Genomic DNA, 21,653 nt, shown 5'->3' on the forward strand with positions numbered 1-21,653 from the left:
AGCGCGCCGTTTTTCATCATTTTTGAAGATTTGAAAAAAATGACGAAATGACAAAAACGAAAGGTTATAGCCCATGTTTTTTGAAATTTTGAAAAAAAAAGTTAGCCTCGTTTCTCATCATTTTGGACCATGGGCTATAGCCCATATCGTACGGCATACTATAGCGCGCCGTTTCTCATCATTTTTGAAGATTTGAAAAAATGACAAAATGACAAAAACGAAAGGTTATAGCCCATGTTTTTGAAATTTTGAAAAAAAAAGTTAGCCTCGTTTCTCATCATTTTGGACCATGGGCTATAGCCCATATCGTACGGCATACTATAGCGCGCCGTTTTTCATCATTTTTGAAGATTTGGAAAAAATGACGAAATGACAAAAACGAAAGGTTATAGCCCATGTTTTTTGAAATTTTGAAAAAAAAGTTAGCCTCGTTTCTCATCATTTTGAACCATGGGCTATAGCCCATATCGTACGGCATACTATAGCGCGCCGTTTTTCATCATTTTTGAAAAAAATGACGAAATGACAAAAACGAAAGGTTATAGCCCATGTTTTTTGAAATTTTGAAAAAAAAAGTTAGCCTCGTTTCTCATCATTTTGGACCATGGGCTATAGCCCATATTGTACGGCATACTATAGCGCGCCGTTTTTCATCATTTTTGAAGATTTGAAAAAAATGACGAAATGACAAAAACGAAAGGTTATAGCCCATGTTTTTTGAAATTTTGAAAAAAAAAGTTAGCCTCGTTTCTCATCATTTTGGACCATGGGCTAATAGCCCATATCGTACGGCATTCTATAGCGCGCCGTTTTTCATCATTTTTAAAGATTTGAAAAAATTACAAAATGACAAAAACGAAAGGTTATAGCCCATGTTTTTTGAAATTTTGAAAAAAAAAGTTAGCCTCGTTTCTCATCATTTTGGACCATGGGCTATAGCCCATATCGTACGGCATACTATAGCGCGCCGTTTTTCATCATTTTTGAAGATTTGAAAAAAATGACAAAATGACAAAAACGAAAGGTTATAGCCCATGTTTTTTGAAATTTTGAAAAAAAAAGTTAGCCTCGTTTCTCATCATTTTGGACCATGGGCTATAGCCCATATCGTACGGCATACTATAGCGCGCCGTTTTTCATCATTTTTGAAGATTTGAAAAAAATGACAAAATGACAAAAACGAAAGGTTATAGCCCATGTTTTTTGAAATTTTGAAAAAAAAAGTTAGCCTCGTTTCTCATCATTTTGGACCATGGGCTATAGCCCATATCGTACGGCATTCTATAGCGCGCCGTTTTCATCATTTTTAAAGATTTGAAAAAAATGACGAAATGACAAAAACGAAAGGTTATAGCCCATGTTTTTTGAAATTTTGAAAAAAAAAGTTAGCCTTGTTTCTCATCATTTTGGACCATGGGCTATAGCCCATATCGTACGGCATACTATAGCGCACCGTTTTTCATCATTTTTGAAGATTTGAAAAAAATGACGAAATGACAAAAACGAAAGGTTATAGCCCATGTTAAAGGTTATAGCCCATGTTTTTTGAAATTTTGAAAAAAAAAGTTAGCCTCGTTTCTCATCATTTTGGACCATGGGCTATAGCCCATATCGTACGGCATACTATAGCGCGCCGTTTTTCATCATTTTTGAAGATTTGAAAAAAATGACGAAATGACAAAAACGAAAGGTTATAGCCCATGTTTTTTGAAATTTTGAAAAAAAAAGTTAGCCTCGTTTCTCATCATTTTGGACCATGGGCTATAGCCCATATCGTACGGCATACTATAGCGCGCCGTTTTTCATCATTTTTGAAGATTTGAAAAAAATGACAAAATGACAAAAACGAAAGGTTATAGCCCATGTTTTTGAAATTTTGAAAAAAAAAGTTAGCCTCGTTTCTCATCATTTTGGACCATGGGCTATAGCCCATATCGTACGGCATTCTATAGCGCGCCGTTTTCATCATTTTTAAAGATTTGAAAAAAATTACGAAATGACAAAAACGAAAGGTTATAGCCCATGTTTTTTGAAATTTTGAAAAAAAAAGTTAGCCTCGTTTCTCATCATTTTGGACCATGGGCTATAGCCCATATCGTACGGCATACTATAGCGCGCCGTTTTTCATCATTTTTGAAGATTTGAAAAAAATGACGAAATGACAAAAACGAAAGGTTATAGCCCATGTTTTTTGAAATTTTGAAAAAAGAAGTTAGCCTCGTTTCTCATCATTTTGGACCATGGGCTATAGCCCATATCGTACGGCATACTATAGCGCGCCGTTTTTCATCATTTTTGAAGATTTGAAAAAAATGACGAAATGACAAAAACGAAAGGTTATAGCCCATGTTTTTTGAAATTTTGAGAAAAAAAGTTAGCCTCGTTTCTCATCATTTTGGACCATGGGCTATAGCCCATATCGTACGGCATACTATAGCGCGCCGTTTTTCATCATTTTTGAAGATTTGAAAAAAATGACAAAATGACAAAAACGAAAGGTTATAGCCCATGTTTTTGAAATTTTGAAAAAAAAAGTTAGCCTCGTTTCTCATCATTTTGGACCATGGGCTATAGCCCATATCGTACGGCATACTATAGCGCGCCGTTTTTCATCATTTTTGAAGATTTGGAAAAAATGACGAAATGACAAAAACGAAAGGTTATAGCCCATGTTTTTTGAAATTTTGAAAAAAAAGTTAGCCTCGTTTCTCATCATTTTGAACCATGGGCTATAGCCCATATCGTACGGCATACTATAGCGCGCCGTTTTTCATCATTTTTGAAAAAAATGACGAAATGACAAAAACGAAAGGTTATAGCCCATGTTTTTTGAAATTTTGAAAAAAAAAGTTAGCCTCGTTTCTCATCATTTTGGACCATGGGCTATAGCCCATATCGTACGGCATACTATAGCGCGCCGTTTTTCATCATTTTTGAAGATTTGAAAAAAATGACGAAATGACAAAAACGAAAGGTTATAGCCCATGTTTTTTGCAATTTTGAAAAAAAAAGTTAGCCTCGTTTCTCATCATTTTGGACCATGGGCTAATAGCCCATATCGTACGGCATTCTATAGCGCGCCGTTTTTCATCATTTTTAAAGATTTGAAAAAATTACAAAATGACAAAAACGAAAGGTTATAGCCCATGTTTTTTGAAATTTTGAAAAAAAAAGTTAGCCTCGTTTCTCATCATTTTGGACCATGGGCTATAGCCCATATCGTACGGCATACTATAGCGCGCCGTTTTTCATCATTTTTGAAGATTTGAAAAAAATGACGAAATGACAAAAACGAAAGGTTATAGCCCATGTTTTTTGAAATTTTGAAAAAAAAAGTTAGCCTCGTTTCTCATCATTTTGGACCATGGGCTATAGCCCATATCGTACGGCATACTATAGCGCGCCGTTTTTCATCATTTTTGAAGATTTGAAAAAAATGACAAAATGACAAAAACGAAAGGTTATAGCCCATTTTTTTTGAAATTTTGAAAAAAAAAGTTTGCCTCGTTTCTCATCATTTTGGACCATGGGCTATAGCCCATATCGTACGGCATTCTATAGCGCGCCGTTTTCATCATTTTTAAAGATTTGAAAAAAATGACGAAATGACAAAAACGAAAGGTTATAGCCCATGTTTTTTGAAATTTTGAAAAAAAAAGTTAGCCTCGTTTCTCATCATTTTGGACCATGGGCTATAGCCCATATCGTACGGCATACTATAGCGCACCGTTTTTCATCATTTTTGAAGATTTGAAAAAAATGACGAAATGACAAAAACGAAAGGTTATAGCCCATGTTAAAGGTTATAGCCCATGTTTTTTGAAATTTTGAAAAAAAAAGTTAGCCTCGTTTCTCATCATTTTGGACCATGGGCTATAGCCCATATCGTACGGCATACTATAGCGCGCCGTTTTTCATCATTTTTGAAGATTTGAAAAAAATGACGAAATGACAAAAACGAAAGGTTATAGCCCATGTTTTTTGAAATTTTGAAAAAAAAAGTTAGCCTCGTTTCTCATCATTTTGGACCATGGGCTATAGCCCATATCGTACGGCATACTATAGCGCGCCGTTTTTCATCATTTTTGAAGATTTGAAAAAAATGACAAAATGACAAAAACGAAAGGTTATAGCCCATGTTTTTGAAATTTTGAAAAAAAAAGTTAGCCTCGTTTCTCATCATTTTGGACCATGGGCTATAGCCCATATCGTACGGCATTCTATAGCGCGCCGTTTTCATCATTTTTAAAGATTTGAAAAAAATTACGAAATGACAAAAACGAAAGGTTATAGCCCATGTTTTTTGAAATTTTGAAAAAAAAAGTTAGCCTCGTTTCTCATCATTTTGGACCATGGGCTATAGCCCATATCGTACGGCATACTATAGCGCGCCGTTTTTCATCATTTTTGAAGATTTGAAAAAAATGACGAAATGACAAAAACGAAAGGTTATAGCCCATGTTTTTTGAAATTTTGAAAAAAGAAGTTAGCCTCGTTTCTCATCATTTTGGACCATGGGCTATAGCCCATATCGTACGGCATACTATAGCGCGCCGTTTTTCATCATTTTTGAAGATTTGAAAAAAATGACGAAATGACAAAAACGAAAGGTTATAGCCCATGTTTTTTGAAATTTTGAAAAAAAAAGTTAGCCTCGTTTCTCATCATTTTGGACCATGGGCTATAGCCCATATCGTACGGCATACTATAGCGCGCCGTTTTTCATCATTTTTGAAGATTTGAAAAAAATGACAAAATGACAAAAACGAAAGGTTATAGCCCATGTTTTTGAAATTTTGAAAAAAAAAGTTAGCCTCGTTTCTCATCATTTTGGACCATGGGCTATAGCCCATATCGTACGGCATACTATAGCGCGCCGTTTTTCATCATTTTTGAAGATTTGAAAAAAATGACGAAATGACAAAAACGAAAGGTTATAGCCCATGTTTTTTGAAATTTTGAAAAAAAAAGTTAGCCTCGTTTCTAAAAACGGCGCGCTATAGTATGCCGTACGATATGGGCTATAGCCCATGGTCCAAAATGATGAGAAACGAGGCTAACTTTTTTTTTCAAAATTTCAAAAAACATGGGCTATAACCTTTCGTTTTTGTCATTTCGTCATTTTTTCAAATCTTCAAAAATGATGAAAAACGGCGCGCTATAGTATGCCGTACGATATGGGCTATAGCCCATGGTCCAAAATGATGAGAAACGAGGCTAACTTTTTTTTTCAAAATTTCAAAAACATGGGCTATAACCCATCGTTTTTGTCATTTCGTCATTTTTTTTAAATCCTCAAAAATGATGAAAAACGGCGCGCTATAGTATGCCGTACGATATGGGCTATAGCCCATGGTCCAAAATGATGAGAAACGAGGCTAACTTTTTTTTCCCAAATTTCAAAAACATGGGCTATAACCCATCGTTTTTGTCATTTCGTCATTTTTTTCAAATCCTCAAAAATGATGAAAAACGGCGCGCTATAGTATGCCGTACGATATGGGCTATAGCCCATGGTCCAAAATGATGAGAAACGATGCTAACTTTTTTTTTCAAAATTTCAAAAACATGGGCTATAACCCATCGTTTTTGTCATTTCGTCATTTTTTTCAAATCCTCAAAAATGATGAAAAACGGCGCGCTATAGTATGCCGTACGATATGGGCTATAGCCCATGGTCCAAAATGATGAGAAACGAGGCTAACTTTTTTTTTCAAAATTTCAAAAACATGGGCTATAACCCATCGTTTTTTTCATTTCGTCATTTTTTTCAAATCCTCAAAAATGATGAAAAACGGCGCGCTATAGTATGCCGTACGATATGGGCTATAGCCCATGGTCCAAAATGATGAGAAACGAGGCTAACTTTTTTTTTCAAAATTTCAAAAACATGGGCTATAACCCATCGTTTTTGTCATTTCGTAATTTTTTTCAAATCCTCAAAAATGATGAAAAACGGCGCGCTATAGTATGCCGTACGATATGGGCTATAGCCCATGGTCCAAAATGATGAGAAACGAGGCTAACTTTTTTTTTTCAAAATTTCAAAAACATGGGCTATAACCCATCGTTTTTGTCATTTCGTCATTTTTTTCAAATCCTCAAAAATGATGAAAAACTGCGCGCTATAGTATGCCGTACGATATGGGCTATAGCCCATGGTCCAAAATGATGAGAAACGAGGCTAACCTTTTTTTTCCAAATTTCAAAAACATGGGCTATAACCCATCGTTTTTGTCATTTCGTCATTTTTTTCAAATCCTCAAAAAAGATGAAAAACGGCGCGCTATAGTATGCCGTACGATATGGGCTATAGCCCATGGTCCAAAATGATGAGAAACGATGCTAACTTTTTTTTTCAAAATTTCAAAAACATGGGCTATAACCCATCGTTTTTGTCATTTCGTAATTTTTTTCAAATCCTCAAAAATGATGAAAAACGGCGCGCTATAGTATGCCGTACGATATGGGCTATAGCCCATGGTCCAAAATGATGAGAAACGAGGCTAACTTTTTTTTTCAAAATTTCAAAAACATGGGCTTTAACCCATCGTTTTTGTCATTTCGTCATTTTTTTCAAATCCTCAAAAATGATGAAAAACGGCGCGCTATAGTATGCCGTACGATATGGGCTATAGCCCATGGTCCAAAATGATGAGAAACGAGGCTAACTTTTTTTTTCAAAATTTCAAAAACATGGGCTATAACCCATCGTTTTTGTCATTTCGTCATTTTTTTCAAATCCTCAAAAATGATGAAAAACGGCGCGCTATAGTATGCCGTACGATATGGGCTATAGCCCATGGTCCAAAATGATGAGAAACGAGGCTAACTTTTTTTTTTCAAAATTTCAAAAACATGGGCTATAACCCATCGTTTTTGTCATTTCGTCATTTTTTTCAAATCCTCAAAAATGATGAAAAACGGCGTGCTATAGTATGCCGTACGATATGGGCTATAGCCCATGGTCCAAAATGATGAGAAACGAGGCTAACTTTTTTTTTCAAAATTTCAAAAACATGGGCTATAACCCATCGTTTTTGTCATTTCGTCATTTTTTTCAAATCCTCAAAAATGATGAAAAACGGCGCGCTATAGTATGCCGTACGATATGGGCTATAGCCCATGGTCCAAAATGATGAGAAACGAGGCTAAGTTTTTTTTCAAAATTTCAAAAAACATGGGCTATAACCCATCGTTTTTTTATTTTTTCATTTTTTTCTAATCCTCCAAAATGATGAAAAACGGCGTGCTATAGTATGCCGTACGATATGGGCTATAGCCCATGGTCCAAAATGATGAGAAACGAGGCTAACTTTTTTTTTCAAAATTTCAAAAAACATGGGCTAAACCCATCGTTTTTTTATTTTTTCATTTTTTTCAAATCCTCCAAAATGATGAAAAACGGCGTGCTATAGTATGCCGTACGATATGGGCTATATCCCATGGTCCAAAATGATGAGAAACGAGGCTAACTTTTTTTTTCAAAATTTCAAAAACATGGGCTATAACCCATCGTTTTTGTCATTTCGTCATTTTTTTCAAATCCTCAAAAATGATGAAAAACGGCGCGCTATAGTATGCCGTACGATATGGGCTATATCCCATGGTCCAAAATGATGAGAAACGAGGCTAACTTTTTTTTTCAAAATTTCAAAAACATGGGCTATAACCCATCGTTTTTGTCATTTCGTCATTTTTTTCAAATCCTCAAAAATGATGAAAAACGGCGCGCTATAGTATGCCGTACGATATGGGCTATAGCCCATGGTCCAAAATGATGAGAAACGAGGCTAACTTTTTTTTTCAAAATTTCAAAAACATGGGCTATAACCCATCGTTTTTGTCATTTCGTCATTTTTTTCAAATCCTCAAAAATGATGAAAAACGGCGCGCTATAGTATGCCGTACGATATGGGCTATAGCCCATGGTCCAAAATGATGAGAAACGAGGCTAACTTTTTTTTTCCAAATTTCAAAAACATGGGCTATAACCCATCGTTTTTGTCATTTCGTCATTTTTTTCAAATCCTCAAAAATGATGAAAAACGGCGCGCTATAGTATGCCGTACGATATGGGCTATAGCCCATGGTCCAAAATGATGAGAAACGAGGCTAACTTTTTTTTTCAAAATTTCAAAAACATGGGCTATAACCCATCGTTTTTGTCATTTCGTCATTTTTTTCAAATCCTCAAAAATGATGAAAAACGGCGCGCTATAGTATGCCGTACGATATGGGCTATAGCCCATGGTCCAAAATGATGAGAAACGAGGCTAACTTTTTTTTTCAAAATTTCAAAAACATGGGCTATAACCCATCGTTTTTGTCATTTCGTCATTTTTTTCAAATCCTCAAAAATGATGAAAAACGGCGCGCTATAGTATGCCGTACGATATGGGCTATAGCCCATGGTCCAAAATGATGAGAAACGAGGCTAACTTTTTTTTCCAAAATTTCAAAAACATGGGCTATAACCCATCGTTTTTGTCATTTCGTCATTTTTTTCAAATCCTCAAAAATGATGAAAAACGGCGCGCTATAGTATGCCGTACGATATGGGCTATAGCCCATGGTCCAAAATGATGAGAAACGAGGCTAACTTTTTTTTTTCAAAATTTCAAAAACATGGGCTATAACCCATCGTTTTTGTCATTTCGTCATTTTTTTCAAATCCTCAAAAATGATGAAAAACTGCGCGCTATAGTATGCCGTACGATATGGGCTATAGCCCATGGTCCAAAATGATGAGAAACGAGGCTAACTTTTTTTTTCCAAATTTCAAAAACATGGGCTATAACCCATCGTTTTTGTCATTTCGTCATTTTTTTCAAATCCTCAAAAAAGATGAAAAACGGCGCGCTATAGTATGCCGTACGATATGGGCTATAGCCCATGGTCCAAAATGATGAGAAACGATGCTAACTTTTTTTTTCAAAATTTCAAAAACATGGGCTATAACTCATCGTTTTTGTCATTTCGTAATTTTTTTCAAATCCTCAAAAATGATGAAAAACGGCGCGCTATAGTATGCCGTACGATATGGGCTATAGCCCATGGTCCAAAATGATGAGAAACGAGGCTAACTTTTTTTTTCAAAATTTCAAAAACATGGGCTTTAACCCATCGTTTTTGTCATTTCGTCATTTTTTTCAAATCCTCAAAAATGATGAAAAACGGCGCGCTATAGTATGCCGTACGATATGGGCTATAGCCCATGGTCCAAAATGATGAGAAACGAGGCTAACTTTTTTTTTCAAAATTTCAAAAACATGGGCTATAACCCATCGTTTTTGTCATTTCGTCATTTTTTTCAAATCCTCAAAAATGATGAAAAACGGCGCGCTATAGTATGCCGTACGATATGGGCTATAGCCCATGGTCCAAAATGATGAGAAACGAGGCTAACTTTTTTTTTTCAAAATTTCAAAAACATGGGCTATAACCCATCGTTTTTGTCATTTCGTCATTTTTTTCAAATCCTCAAAAATGATGAAAAACGGCGTGCTATAGTATGCCGTACGATATGGGCTATAGCCCATGGTCCAAAATGATGAGAAACGAGGCTAACTTTTTTTTTCAAAATTTCAAAAACATGGGCTATAACCCATCGTTTTTGTCATTTCGTCATTTTTTTCAAATCCTCAAAAATGATGAAAAACGGCGCGCTATAGTATGCCGTACGATATGGGCTATAGCCCATGGTCCAAAATGATGAGAAACGAGGCTAAGTTTTTTTTCAAAATTTCAAAAAACATGGGCTATAACCCATCGTTTTTTTATTTTTTCATTTTTTTCTAATCCTCCAAAATGATGAAAAACGGCGTGCTATAGTATGCCGTACGATATGGGCTATAGCCCATGGTCCAAAATGATGAGAAACGAGGCTAACTTTTTTTTTCAAAATTTCAAAAAACATGGGCTAAACCCATCGTTTTTTTATTTTTTCATTTTTTTCAAATCCTCCAAAATGATGAAAAACGGCGTGCTATAGTATGCCGTACGATATGGGCTATATCCCATGGTCCAAAATGATGAGAAACGAGGCTAACTTTTTTTTCCCAAATTTCAAAAACATGGGCTATAACCCATCGTTTTTGTCATTTCGTCATTTTTTTCAAATCCTCAAAAATGATGAAAAACGGCGCGCTATAGTATGCCGTACGATATGGGCTATATCCCATGGTCCAAAATGATGAGAAACGAGGCTAACTTTTTTTTTCAAAATTTCAAAAACATGGGCTATAACCCATCGTTTTTGTCATTTCGTCATTTTTTTCAAATCCTCAAAAATGATGAAAAACGGCGCGCTATAGTATGCCGTACGATATGGGCTATAGCCCATGGTCCAAAATGATGAGAAACGAGGCTAACTTTTTTTTTCAAAATTTCAAAAACATGGGCTATAACCCATCGTTTTTGTCATTTCGTCATTTTTTTCAAATCCTCAAAAATGATGAAAAACGGCGCGCTATAGTATGCCGTACGATATGGGCTATAGCCCATGGTCCAAAATGATGAGAAACGAGGCTAACTTTTTTTTTTCCAAATTTCAAAAACATGGGCTATAACCCATCGTTTTTGTCATTTCGTCATTTTTTTCAAATCCTCAAAAATGATGAAAAACGGCGCGCTATAGTATGCCGTACGATATGGGCTATAGCCCATGGTCCAAAATGATGAGAAACGAGGCTAACTTTTTTTTTCAAAATTTCAAAAACATGGGCTATAACCCATCGTTTTTGTCATTTCGTCATTTTTTTCAAATCCTCAAAAATGATGAAAAACGGCGCGCTATAGTATGCCGTACGATATGGGCTATAGCCCATGGTCCAAAATGATGAGAAACGAGGCTAACTTTTTTTTTCAAAATTTCAAAAACATGGGCTATAACCCATCGTTTTTGTCATTTCGTCATTTTTTTCAAATCCTCAAAAATGATGAAAAACGGCGCGCTATAGTATGCCGTACGATATGGGCTATAGCCCATGGTCCAAAATGATGAGAAACGAGGCTAACTTTTTTTTCCAAAATTTCAAAAACATGGGCTATAACCCATCGTTTTTGTCATTTCGTCATTTTTTTCAAATCCTCAAAAATGATGAAAAACGGCGCGCTATAGTATGCCGTACGATATGGGCTATAGCCCATGGTCCAAAATGATGAGAAACGAGGCTAACTTTTTTTTTCAAAATTTCAAAAAACATGGGCTATAACCCATCGTTTTTTTATTTTTTCATTTTTTTCTAATCCTCCAAAGTGATGAAAAACGGCGCGCTATAGTATGCCGTACGATATGGGCTATAGCCCATGGTCCAAAATGATGAGAAACGAGGCTAACTTTTTTTTTCCAAATTTCAAAAACATGGGCTATAACCCATCGTTTTTGTCATTTCGTCATTTTTTTCAAATCCTCAAAAATGATGAAAAACGGCGCGCTATAGTATGCCGTACGATATGGGCTATAGCCCATGGTCCAAAATGATGAGAAACGAGGCTAACTTTTTTTTTCAAAATTTCAAAAACATGGGCTATAACCCATCGTTTTTGTCATTTCGTCATTTTTTTCAAATCCTCAAAAATGATGAAAAACGGCGCGCTATAGTATGCCGTACGATATGGGCTATAGCCCATGGTCCAAAATGATGAGAAACGAGGCTAATTTTTTTTTTCAAAATTTCAAAAACATGGGCTATAACCCATCGTTTTTGTCATTTCGTCATTTTTTTCAAATCCTCAAAAATGATGAAAAACGGCGCGCTATAGTATGCCGTACGATATGGGCTATAGCCCATGGTCCAAAATGATGAGAAACGAGGCTAACTTTTTTTTCCCAAATTTCAAAAACATGGGCTATAACCCATCGTTTTTGTCATTTCGTCATTTTTTTCAAATCCTCAAAAATGATGAGAAACGGCGCGCTATAGTATGCCGTACGATATGGGCTATAGCCCATGGTCCAAAATGATGAGAAACGAGGCTAACTTTTTTTTTCAAAATTTCAAAAAACATGGGCTATAACCCATCGTTTTTTTATTTTTTCATTTTTTTCAAATCCTCCAAAATGATGAAAAACGGCGTGCTATAGTATGCCGTACGATATGGGCTATAGCCCATGGTCCAAAATGATGAGAAACGAGGCTAACTTTTTTTCCCAAAATTTCAAAAAACATGGGCTATAACCCATCGTTTTTTTATTTTTTCATTTTTTTCAAATCCTCCAAAATGATGAAAAACGGCGTGCTATAGTATGCCGTACGATATGGGCTATAGCCCATGGTCCAATATGATGAGAAACGAGGCTAACTTTTTTTTTCAAAATTTCAAAAAACATGGGCTATAACCCATCGTTTTTTTATTTTTTCATTTTTTTCAAATCCTCCAAAATGATGGAAAACGGCGTGCTATAGTATGCCGTACGATATAGGCTATAGCCCATGGTCCAAAATGATGAGAAACGAGGCTAACTTTTTTTTTCAAAATTTCAAAAAACATGGGCTATAACCCATCGTTTTTGTCATTTCGTCATTTTTTTCAAATCCTCAAAAATGATGAAAAACGGCGCGCTATAGTATGCCGTACGATATGGGCTATAGCCCATGGTCCAAAATGATGAGAAACGAGGCTAACTTTTTTTTTCAAAATTTCAAAAAACATGGGCTATAACCCATCGTTTTTTTATTTTTTCATTTTTTTCTAATCCTCCAAAATGATGAAAAACGGCGTGCTATAGTATGCCGTACGATATGGGCTATAGCCCATGGTCCAAAATGATGAGAAACGAGGCTAACTTTTTTTTTCAAAATTTCAAAAAACATGGGCTAAACCCATCGTTTTTTTATTTTTTTATTTTTTTCAAATCCTCCAAAATGATGAAAAACGGCGTGCTATAGTATGCCGTACGATATGGGCTATATCCCATGGTCCAAAATGATGAGAAACGAGGCTAACTTTTTTTTCCCAAATTTCAAAAACATGGGCTATAACCCATCGTTTTTGTCATTTCGTCATTTTTTTCAAATCCTCAAAAATGATGAAAAACGGCGCGCTATAGTATGCCGTACGATATGGGCTATAGCCCATGGTCCAAAATGATGAGAAACGAGGCTAACTTTTTTTTTCAAAATTTCAAAAACATGGGCTATAACCCATCGTTTTTGTCATTTCGTCATTTTTTTCAAATCCTCAAAAATGATGAAAAACGGCGCGCTATAGTATGCCGTACGATATGGGCTATAGCCCATGGTCCAAAATGATGAGAAACGAGGCTAACTTTTTTTTTCCAAATTTCAAAAACATGGGCTATAACCCATCGTTTTTGTCATTTCGTCATTTTTTTCAAATCCTCAAAAATGATGAAAAACGGCGCGCTATAGTATGCCGTACGATATGGGCTATAGCCCATGGTCCAAAATGATGAGAAACGAGGCTAACTTTTTTTTTCAAAATTTCAAAAACATGGGCTATAACCCATCGTTTTTGTCATTTCGTCATTTTTTTCAAATCCTCAAAAATGATGAAAAACGGCGCGCTATAGTATGCCGTACGATATGGGCTATAGCCCATGGTCCAAAATGATGAGAAACGAGGCTAACTTTTTTTTTCAAAATTTCAAAAACATGGGCTATAACCCATCGTTTTTGTCATTTCGTCATTTTTTTCAAATCCTCAAAAATGATGAAAAACGGCGCGCTATAGTATGCCGTACGATATGGGCTATAGCCCATGGTCCAAAATGATGAGAAACGAGGCTAACTTTTTTTTCCAAAATTTCAAAAACATGGGCTATAACCCATCGTTTTTGTCATTTCGTCATTTTTTTCAAATCCTCAAAAATGATGAAAAACGGCGCGCTATAGTATGCCGTACGATATGGGCTATAGCCCATGGTCCAAAATGATGAGAAACGAGGCTAACTTTTTTTTTCAAAATTTCAAAAAACATGGGCTATAACCCATCGTTTTTTTATTTTTTCATTTTTTTCTAATCCTCCAAAATGATGAAAAACGGCGCGCTATAGTATGCCGTACGATATGGGCTATAGCCCATGGTCCAAAATGATGAGAAACGAGGCTAACTTTTTTTTTCCAAATTTCAAAAACATGGGCTATAACCCATCGTTTTTGTCATTTCGTCATTTTTTTCAAATCCTCAAAAATGATGAAAAACGGCGCGCTATAGTATGCCGTACGATATGGGCTATAGCCCATGGTCCAAAATGATGAGAAACGAGGCTAACTTTTTTTTTCAAAATTTCAAAAACATGGGCTATAACCCATAGTTTTTGTCATTTCGTCATTTTTTTCAAATCCTCAAAAATGATGAAAAACGGCGCGCTATAGTATGCCGTACGATATGGGCTATAGCCCATGGTCCAAAATGATGAGAAACGAGGCTAATTTTTTTTTTCAAAATTTCAAAAACATGGGCTATAACCCATCGTTTTTGTCATTTCGTCATTTTTTTCAAATCCTCAAAAATGATGAAAAACGGCGCGCTATAGTATGCCGTACGATATGGGCTATAGCCCATGGTCCAAAATGATGAGAAACGAGGCTAACTTTTTTTTCCCAAATTTCAAAAACATGGGCTATAACCCATCGTTTTTGTCATTTCGTCATTTTTTTCAAATCCTCAAAAATGATGAGAAACGGCGCGCTATAGTATGCCGTACGATATGGGCTATAGCCCATGGTCCAAAATGATGAGAAACGAGGCTAACTTTTTTTTTCAAAATTTCAAAAAACATGGGCTATAACCCATCGTTTTTTTATTTTTTCATTTTTTTCAAATCCTCCAAAATGATGAAAAACGGCGTGCTATAGTATGCCGTACGATATGGGCTATAGCCCATGGTCCAATATGATGAGAAACGAGGCTAACTTTTTTTTTCAAAATTTCAAAAAACATGGGCTATAACCCATCGTTTTTTTATTTTTTCATTTTTTTCAAATCCTCCAAAATGATGAAAAACGGCGTGCTATAGTATGCCGTACGATATAGGCTATAGCCCATGGTCCAAAATGATGAGAAACGAGGCTAACTTTTTTTTTCAAAATTTCAAAAAACATGGGCTATAACCCATCGTTTTTTTATTTTTTCATTTTTTTCAAATCCTCCAAAATGATGAAAAACGGCGTGCTATAGTATGCCGTACGATATGGGCTATAGCCAATGGTCCAAAATGATGAGAAACGAGGCTAACTTTTTTTTTCAAAATTTCAAAAAACATGGGCTATTTATAACCCATCGTTTTTTTTAAATCCGGCTTGTTCTGTTGCTGCAAGGCAGGGCAGGGCAGACCGGGCCAGGCAGACAGAGAGCCAGGCCTCGAGAGAGGCCTGGCTGAGCTGACTGAGCAAGGCTGGTATGGCTGCAATGGCTGACTCCAAGGGCTGATGTGCTCTGGCTTGGCAGCCTGACTTTCTACACTGGCTGACTGGGCAGGCTTGGTGGGCTCCCTGAGGGAAGCTTTGGGATGGATCTCTAGGGGCATCGGCTTGTGTTGAGCCTTCCAACGGCGGAACCGAGACGCAAAAATATAACTGAGCGTCACTTGGGATGGTCACAAACTCTCCAACCATACCCACCCCATGTATCTTGGAGTTACACTGGACAGGACACTCTCCTTCAAAAAACACCTGGAGAACACAAAAGCCACGGTCAACACCCACAATAACCTCCTGTGAAAACTTGTGAACTCCAAGTGGGGCGCAGGCCCACAAACAATCCGTGCAACTGCCATGGCCCTGTCTTTCTCTACAGCAGAGTATGCCTGCTCAAGCTGGAGCCGATCACGTCACACCAAATTGGTCGACACAGCCCTAAATGACACCTGTCGCATCATTACGGGATGCGTCAAGACAACACCTGTCCCGTGCCTTTATGCGCTAGCCGGCACCTCCCCCCCGCACATTAGACGACTGTGTATCGCTCAAGATGAATGGAGAACACAGGAGATAGACAGTCTGGAATTAAATAATAGAGAACACCTCACACACACATAGTTTCCTTTCGTGGCCGTTTACATTCGAGGGTTGCCGGTCCTCTCGAACGGAACAGTTTAACGTCATGACCAGGACGAAAAGATATAGAGAACACCAACATGACAAATAACAGCAGGAAGGCATGGGCCACAATCCACCACTGCAAAGACCACACCACCCATAATTCATAATCAACGGTCACAGCAAACTCTGTTGCATCACAACTGGTGGCCAACAGTCGTAACCAACACCGCCGCCGACCCACAGGAGAATACCATCGCACAGTGGTATCAGTCCAACCACAATCAGCCAGCCCTCAAGCACTCGGATGATGCTGTACTTTTAATTATTATAATCATTTTGATACTTTTTACTTTTACTCAAGTAAATGGTGAATTACAAACTTTTACTTACAAAATAGTTCTACATTGCAGTATTGATTATTTTACTCAAGTACATTTAGTACTTTTTCCACTACTTTGTTTTAAGTTAGTTTAAAGGGGTATTTGTTTTCTCTAGAGTCATTAAGACACGTGAATCCCTTGACTCCTTCAAAACCGCTCTCAAAGGGCACCTACGAACGGCTGCAATTCAAAATTGGCCCCCGTAAAATCTGAATCCCCCCCCACCGCCCCCCCTTTTCCCCTCACTGTATGTGTTTCTTTTCCCTTCCCTTCGCTTAAAATGATCTGGTGGTGATAATCAGTAAATAATACAGATAAGTGAAGATATACAGATTAATTTACAACAATTTAATATCACTCAGACTCGGTGAGTAAGAAAAATGGTTGGTTTTATTTTCAAAAGAAAAATAGTCATGATTTACAGACTAGACTGTAAGACTAATATTATATATAATAAAACAGATGCAGACATATAACCAACAACTGATTTTGTCAGTCACTTCAATTCTCTGCCAAAACAAAAATCAGGACTTGCAAGATTTGTTGTAACATACAATTAGATTCTATAATCATGCTATTCTGTACAAAATAAAATCTACAATGTAAAACTAGAAAGATAATCGACATTCCAGTTGTTTTGAGAAGTTTCTCTATTAAAGGGACACTTTTTGCAAAAAGATATATATGTTAATGACGTTTAGAAGCTTTAGATCACTTTCCTGGGGGTATTTGTGTGTGTAATATGTGGTTTTAGATATTTTAGATTGTAGCAGTGAGCCTGTTGTCTCTGATGTCATGGACACTGGTCTCACTACCTTCCTGGACTACAATTCCCATAATTCTTTGGTGCACTGCTCCTCCTTGTTGATAGGGGGGAGAGCTGTCTTACTGAGACAACATGTAGTCCAGGAAGGAAGTGAGCCCAGTGTCCAGTGTACATCAGAGACAACAGGCTCACTGCTACAATCTAAAATATCTAAAACCACATATTACATACATAAAGACCCCCAGGAAAGTGTTCTAAAGCTCCTAAACGTCATTAACATATATTTTTTTTGCAAAAAGGGTGAAGTGTCCCTTTAACGTGTAATCTATAATAGTAGAGACCCATTAGGTGTGCAAAATTCATGATTTACAGTTTACAGCTTGAAACGAGTCATTCAAATACAATATTATCAAGAACTGTATTGTACTCTTGAGTCGGAAACAGACTTTAACCCATTCTGAACGGGAACCCATTTTGGTGTCAGCATCATGTTATGCTTTAGCTATTGAAAAATAGCAGATCTACAAGCTCGTAGCGCGCCACCGAGTGGCGCGCTACGAGCTTGTAGGTCTGCTATTTTTGAAAAATCGAAGAACGACTGTGACATTTTTTAGAATCTGATCTCAGGTCAGAATGGGTTCATCGGACCAGTGTGTGTCCAGTGGAAACCTCGTATGAATCTGATCTCAGGTCAGAATGGGTTAACATGTAAAAGCCATGGAGGAAGTAGCCCTCTTCGGCAGGGGTCTTCAACGTTTTTCAGGCCAAGGAGCTAGGACCCCTAAGATGAGAGACAATCCTTAGTAAACGTGACCTTTCACCTCTGTACTTCACTCTCTTTTCTTCCCCCCCCCCCGTACACCAAACCTCGGCAATCTCACAACACCTTGCTATTTCTGCCTAAAGTTCTCCTCTGGGTTCAAGTGCGGGAACTCCTTTTGGTATTAGCATTATGTTATGCTTTAGTTATTGAAAAATAGCAGATCTACAAGCTCATAGCGCGCCACCGAGTGGCGCGCTACGAGCTTGTAGGTCTGCTATTTTTGAAAAATCGAACCACCACTGACATAGAAACATAGCTTTTTCAGAAAACTGTCAGGATGTAGAAGAACATTTTTAGAATCTGATCTCAGGTCAAAATGGGTTAATAAAGTACAAATAGATCCTTTTGCACAAAGATTTGATGAACCCCCTGACCTGTTTTTAACTCTACGGACCTTCTTAGGGGTCGCAGTCCCCCTGTTGAAGACCTCTGCTCTACATGGACTCCACAGCCTTAAACATTTTTACTTCCATCAGCCCTGCAGTTTTGCATGTCAACAGATGGTGGCAGCACTGAGACACGTTCCACTTCATCTTTCAGGTTACCATGAACCAAAAGCAATGTGTTTGTTCAGCATAATCTCTGACTGACAGCCCTGCCCTCCGTTGTGGAAAGAGGACCGAAGGACCAGCTACAGATCATTAAACACACACTGCCCGTGTGTTGAACAAAAGTGGTAACAACCTGTTCAAAAATAATACAAGTTACAAGTAAAAAATAATGTATTTTTTTAAATCACAAACTGATTCCAGAAGGGAAAGCATTTCACACCGTTTCCCAAAGTTTAAGAAACGGTTTACTTTCTTTTTTTTTTTTTACCTTGATAGAAATCTCAACAGGCAAAATAATCAATACAATGAGAAATAAACTAAATAAAGGTTTCTTTTCCATTTACAAAGTGTGATTAGCTTTCATTAAGTTTACAATGTCATTCAACTCCACTCAACTATTCTCTGTCATGTATGTAAGGGAAAAATATGTTTCTTTTACATTTCTGTTTAACAGTTTCTATTCATGATTAAAAACAATCAGCACTGTTAAAACAACAAATGGCACAGGAAGACAAGTGCATTATTTGGAATAACATCCCAACAAAGCCCCCCCCCCCCCCCCCCCCCAAAAAAATAATAATAAATGAAATGACAAGTTACAGAACAGCACAACAATGGCAATAGATTCCACTGATAACTAAAACAACAGAGTATCAGTGATTTCACGAGGTTGGGAAGAAACGAGGTACGTTTAAATTCTTGTTGCATAATGTTGAACTTTGACAGAACGTGGGGGTTGTATCGCTCTCGCTTGCTGGCGACGACAGAAGTCTAGATATTGTTAAAGAACGCCTGTGAAATGGAAGGTTTTCGGTTCGACGCCCGGTGTAGTTGAGCAAGGCGAATGACTGAATGTAACACATTATAAAGCACTTAGGATAAAAGCGATATATAGAGAGTGAACTATGATTCCTTTTCCCCCACTCAACTCTTTTTCCCCCCAAATCCGTCCGTACGTCAACGCTAGGCGGCGTCATATCCCACGTCCATATATATATATGTACCCCAATGTATACTCCCGTCTATATAATGGTACCATCCTACGGTAAGCTTGTAAATAACATTCTATGTACTAGGATCGCTGTCCTTTGGTGGATTTTCTGCCATCCACTTTTCGGATTTAATTTGTACGGCCTTTGTACCGCGACTCTGCCGCCATGTACGAAAGGTACACCTGGAAGGAAAAGTGTACGCGTGTTCCAATGATACTAGAGTGTGTGTAGCGAGTGTGGGGGGCGTCTTTTAAAGTGAACGCGTATGCTGGCCCCTGGAACTGGGGTTTGCGCTAACAACTAGCGGTAGAGATATAGTTAAGGAGCAACTGAAAAGGTGATATTTGGTCTTATTTATGTACCAACAAAGTTCAACATCACTTGACGAGGCACAAACGAGGCCGTTCCAGCTTGGTCCTAATGACCCGATACGTTAGAATTCAAAAAAATAATCTCTCACTGGTAAATGAAATGGAAAGTATCTGTGAAGCAAAACAAACACACAATCCTGACAAAAGAAAAAGAAAGAAAAGTTATATATATATATATATATATATATTGTACAAGGAGCGTGGTGCTGTGCGACTCGTCTGAACTTGTCTGAATGGAATGGGTCTTTGGATCAAATGCTGCAAATGGCTGAGGGGTGGTATGGCCGTGTCTCTGACACGAGCGGTGGTTATCATTGATGAATGTACCGTTTGTGTGTGTGTGTGTGTGTGTGTGTGTGTGTGTGTGGTACTCAGTTTCCAGTACTGTACAGATCCACCGTACTGGAGCTCAGACCTCGACTCTCCCTCAGCCTGCCGCCTCCACCTCCACCACCGCCTCCACCGCCACCACCACCGCCACCGCCGCCGCTCCCCCGGGTCTGACAGACAGAGAGAAGATAGGGAGGGCAACAGAACAGGCACGTGGTTAGGGAAAGGGTACAATCAACCAAATATTGGTGCTTTACCGTCATTACTGGCACCGCCTGCGTTGCTGCAGGAACAAGCCCACAAGGGGAGTTCCATAAGCAGCGTCATTAACCCATTCTGACCTGAGATCAGATTCATACGAGGTTTCCACTGGACACACACTGGTCTGATTAACCCATCCTGACCTGAGATCAGATTCTAAAAAATGTCAGTCGTTCTTCGATTTTTCAAAAATAGCAGACCTACAAGCTCGTAGCGCGCCACTCGGTGGCGCGCTATGAGCTTGTAGATCTGCTATTTTTCAATGGCTAAAGCATAACATGATGCTGACACCAACATGGGTTCCCGTTCAGAATGGGTTAATGGCGGTAAAGCACGAAACTCAAATGTAATATAAATGCAATTATACCATTAAAAAAAAAGAATTATACCACTAACAAAAAAAAAACTCAATTTCAGTATAACTAATATATTCGCTAAAGAAATATCATATTTCTTTAATGACAGATGTAGCCACTATACGACCGGAAATGTCCCTAGAAAATCGCTAGACTAGCAGCAAAACCCTCTCTGGGAGAGCAGCGAGACTCAGCACAGCTGAGTTGTGTGTTTTGATTAGGCGTTCCGGTAATGGTCAAGAGGTCCACACATTTCAACGGGTGCAGGATCCAAAAGAATTAGATTAGGCGTTCCATCATGCTCGTTTGAAGCACGGCTAGATGTTTCAGCAAACAGATTGCTTCCTTGAAATGACTCGTCGTATAATATCAGACATTAAGACCTTAGGCAGATTCTACAAAATGCCGGAATCCGTGGTTCTCAAACTTTTTCACAATTCAAAAGTATTTAAAATGTTCACTTTCAAGAGATTTCGAATTAAGCAATATTACACTCGAGGGTGTGGTTTAACGTCATTAACACAAATTTTGCAGGAAGTGCATCAAAATAAGAGCTCCGGGGTGCCAGAGTAGTCGCCAGAGTAGTGATCGCTTTTACTCTGAAAGCCATGAACCGGAAACACTTTCTTAAAAAAGTTGACTTGACAAATAGACCTCACAATCCCCGATCATCTTAATATATTTATATACGCTCCAAAAAGCGTTCATATTTTGCGGGAGAGACGGATGAGGAGCAGAAATGAAGCGCCAGCATATCGATCCGTTCATCACCACGGAGAGCGCCCTGGATCAGGAGATACGAGTCATTCTTTC

General features: G+C 37.8%; 1 long non-coding RNA gene across 1 annotated transcript in view; it reads left to right on the forward strand.

Annotated features, from left to right (window-relative positions):
* Positions 1-20,045, forward strand: part of LOC308328709 — a 259,110-nt gene extending 239,065 nt beyond the window's left edge. The window contains exon 2 of the long non-coding RNA XR_013965328.1: positions 19,306-20,045. This is a non-coding gene — a long non-coding RNA (uncharacterized lncRNA). The remainder of the gene's footprint in view (positions 1-19,305) is intronic.
* Positions 20,046-21,653: the final 1,608 nt, after the last annotated feature.

This window comes from Protomyctophum bolini (assembly GCF_963924005.1).
Source record: "Protomyctophum bolini genome assembly, chromosome: 14".
NCBI lineage: Eukaryota > Metazoa > Chordata > Actinopteri > Myctophiformes > Myctophidae > Protomyctophum > Protomyctophum bolini.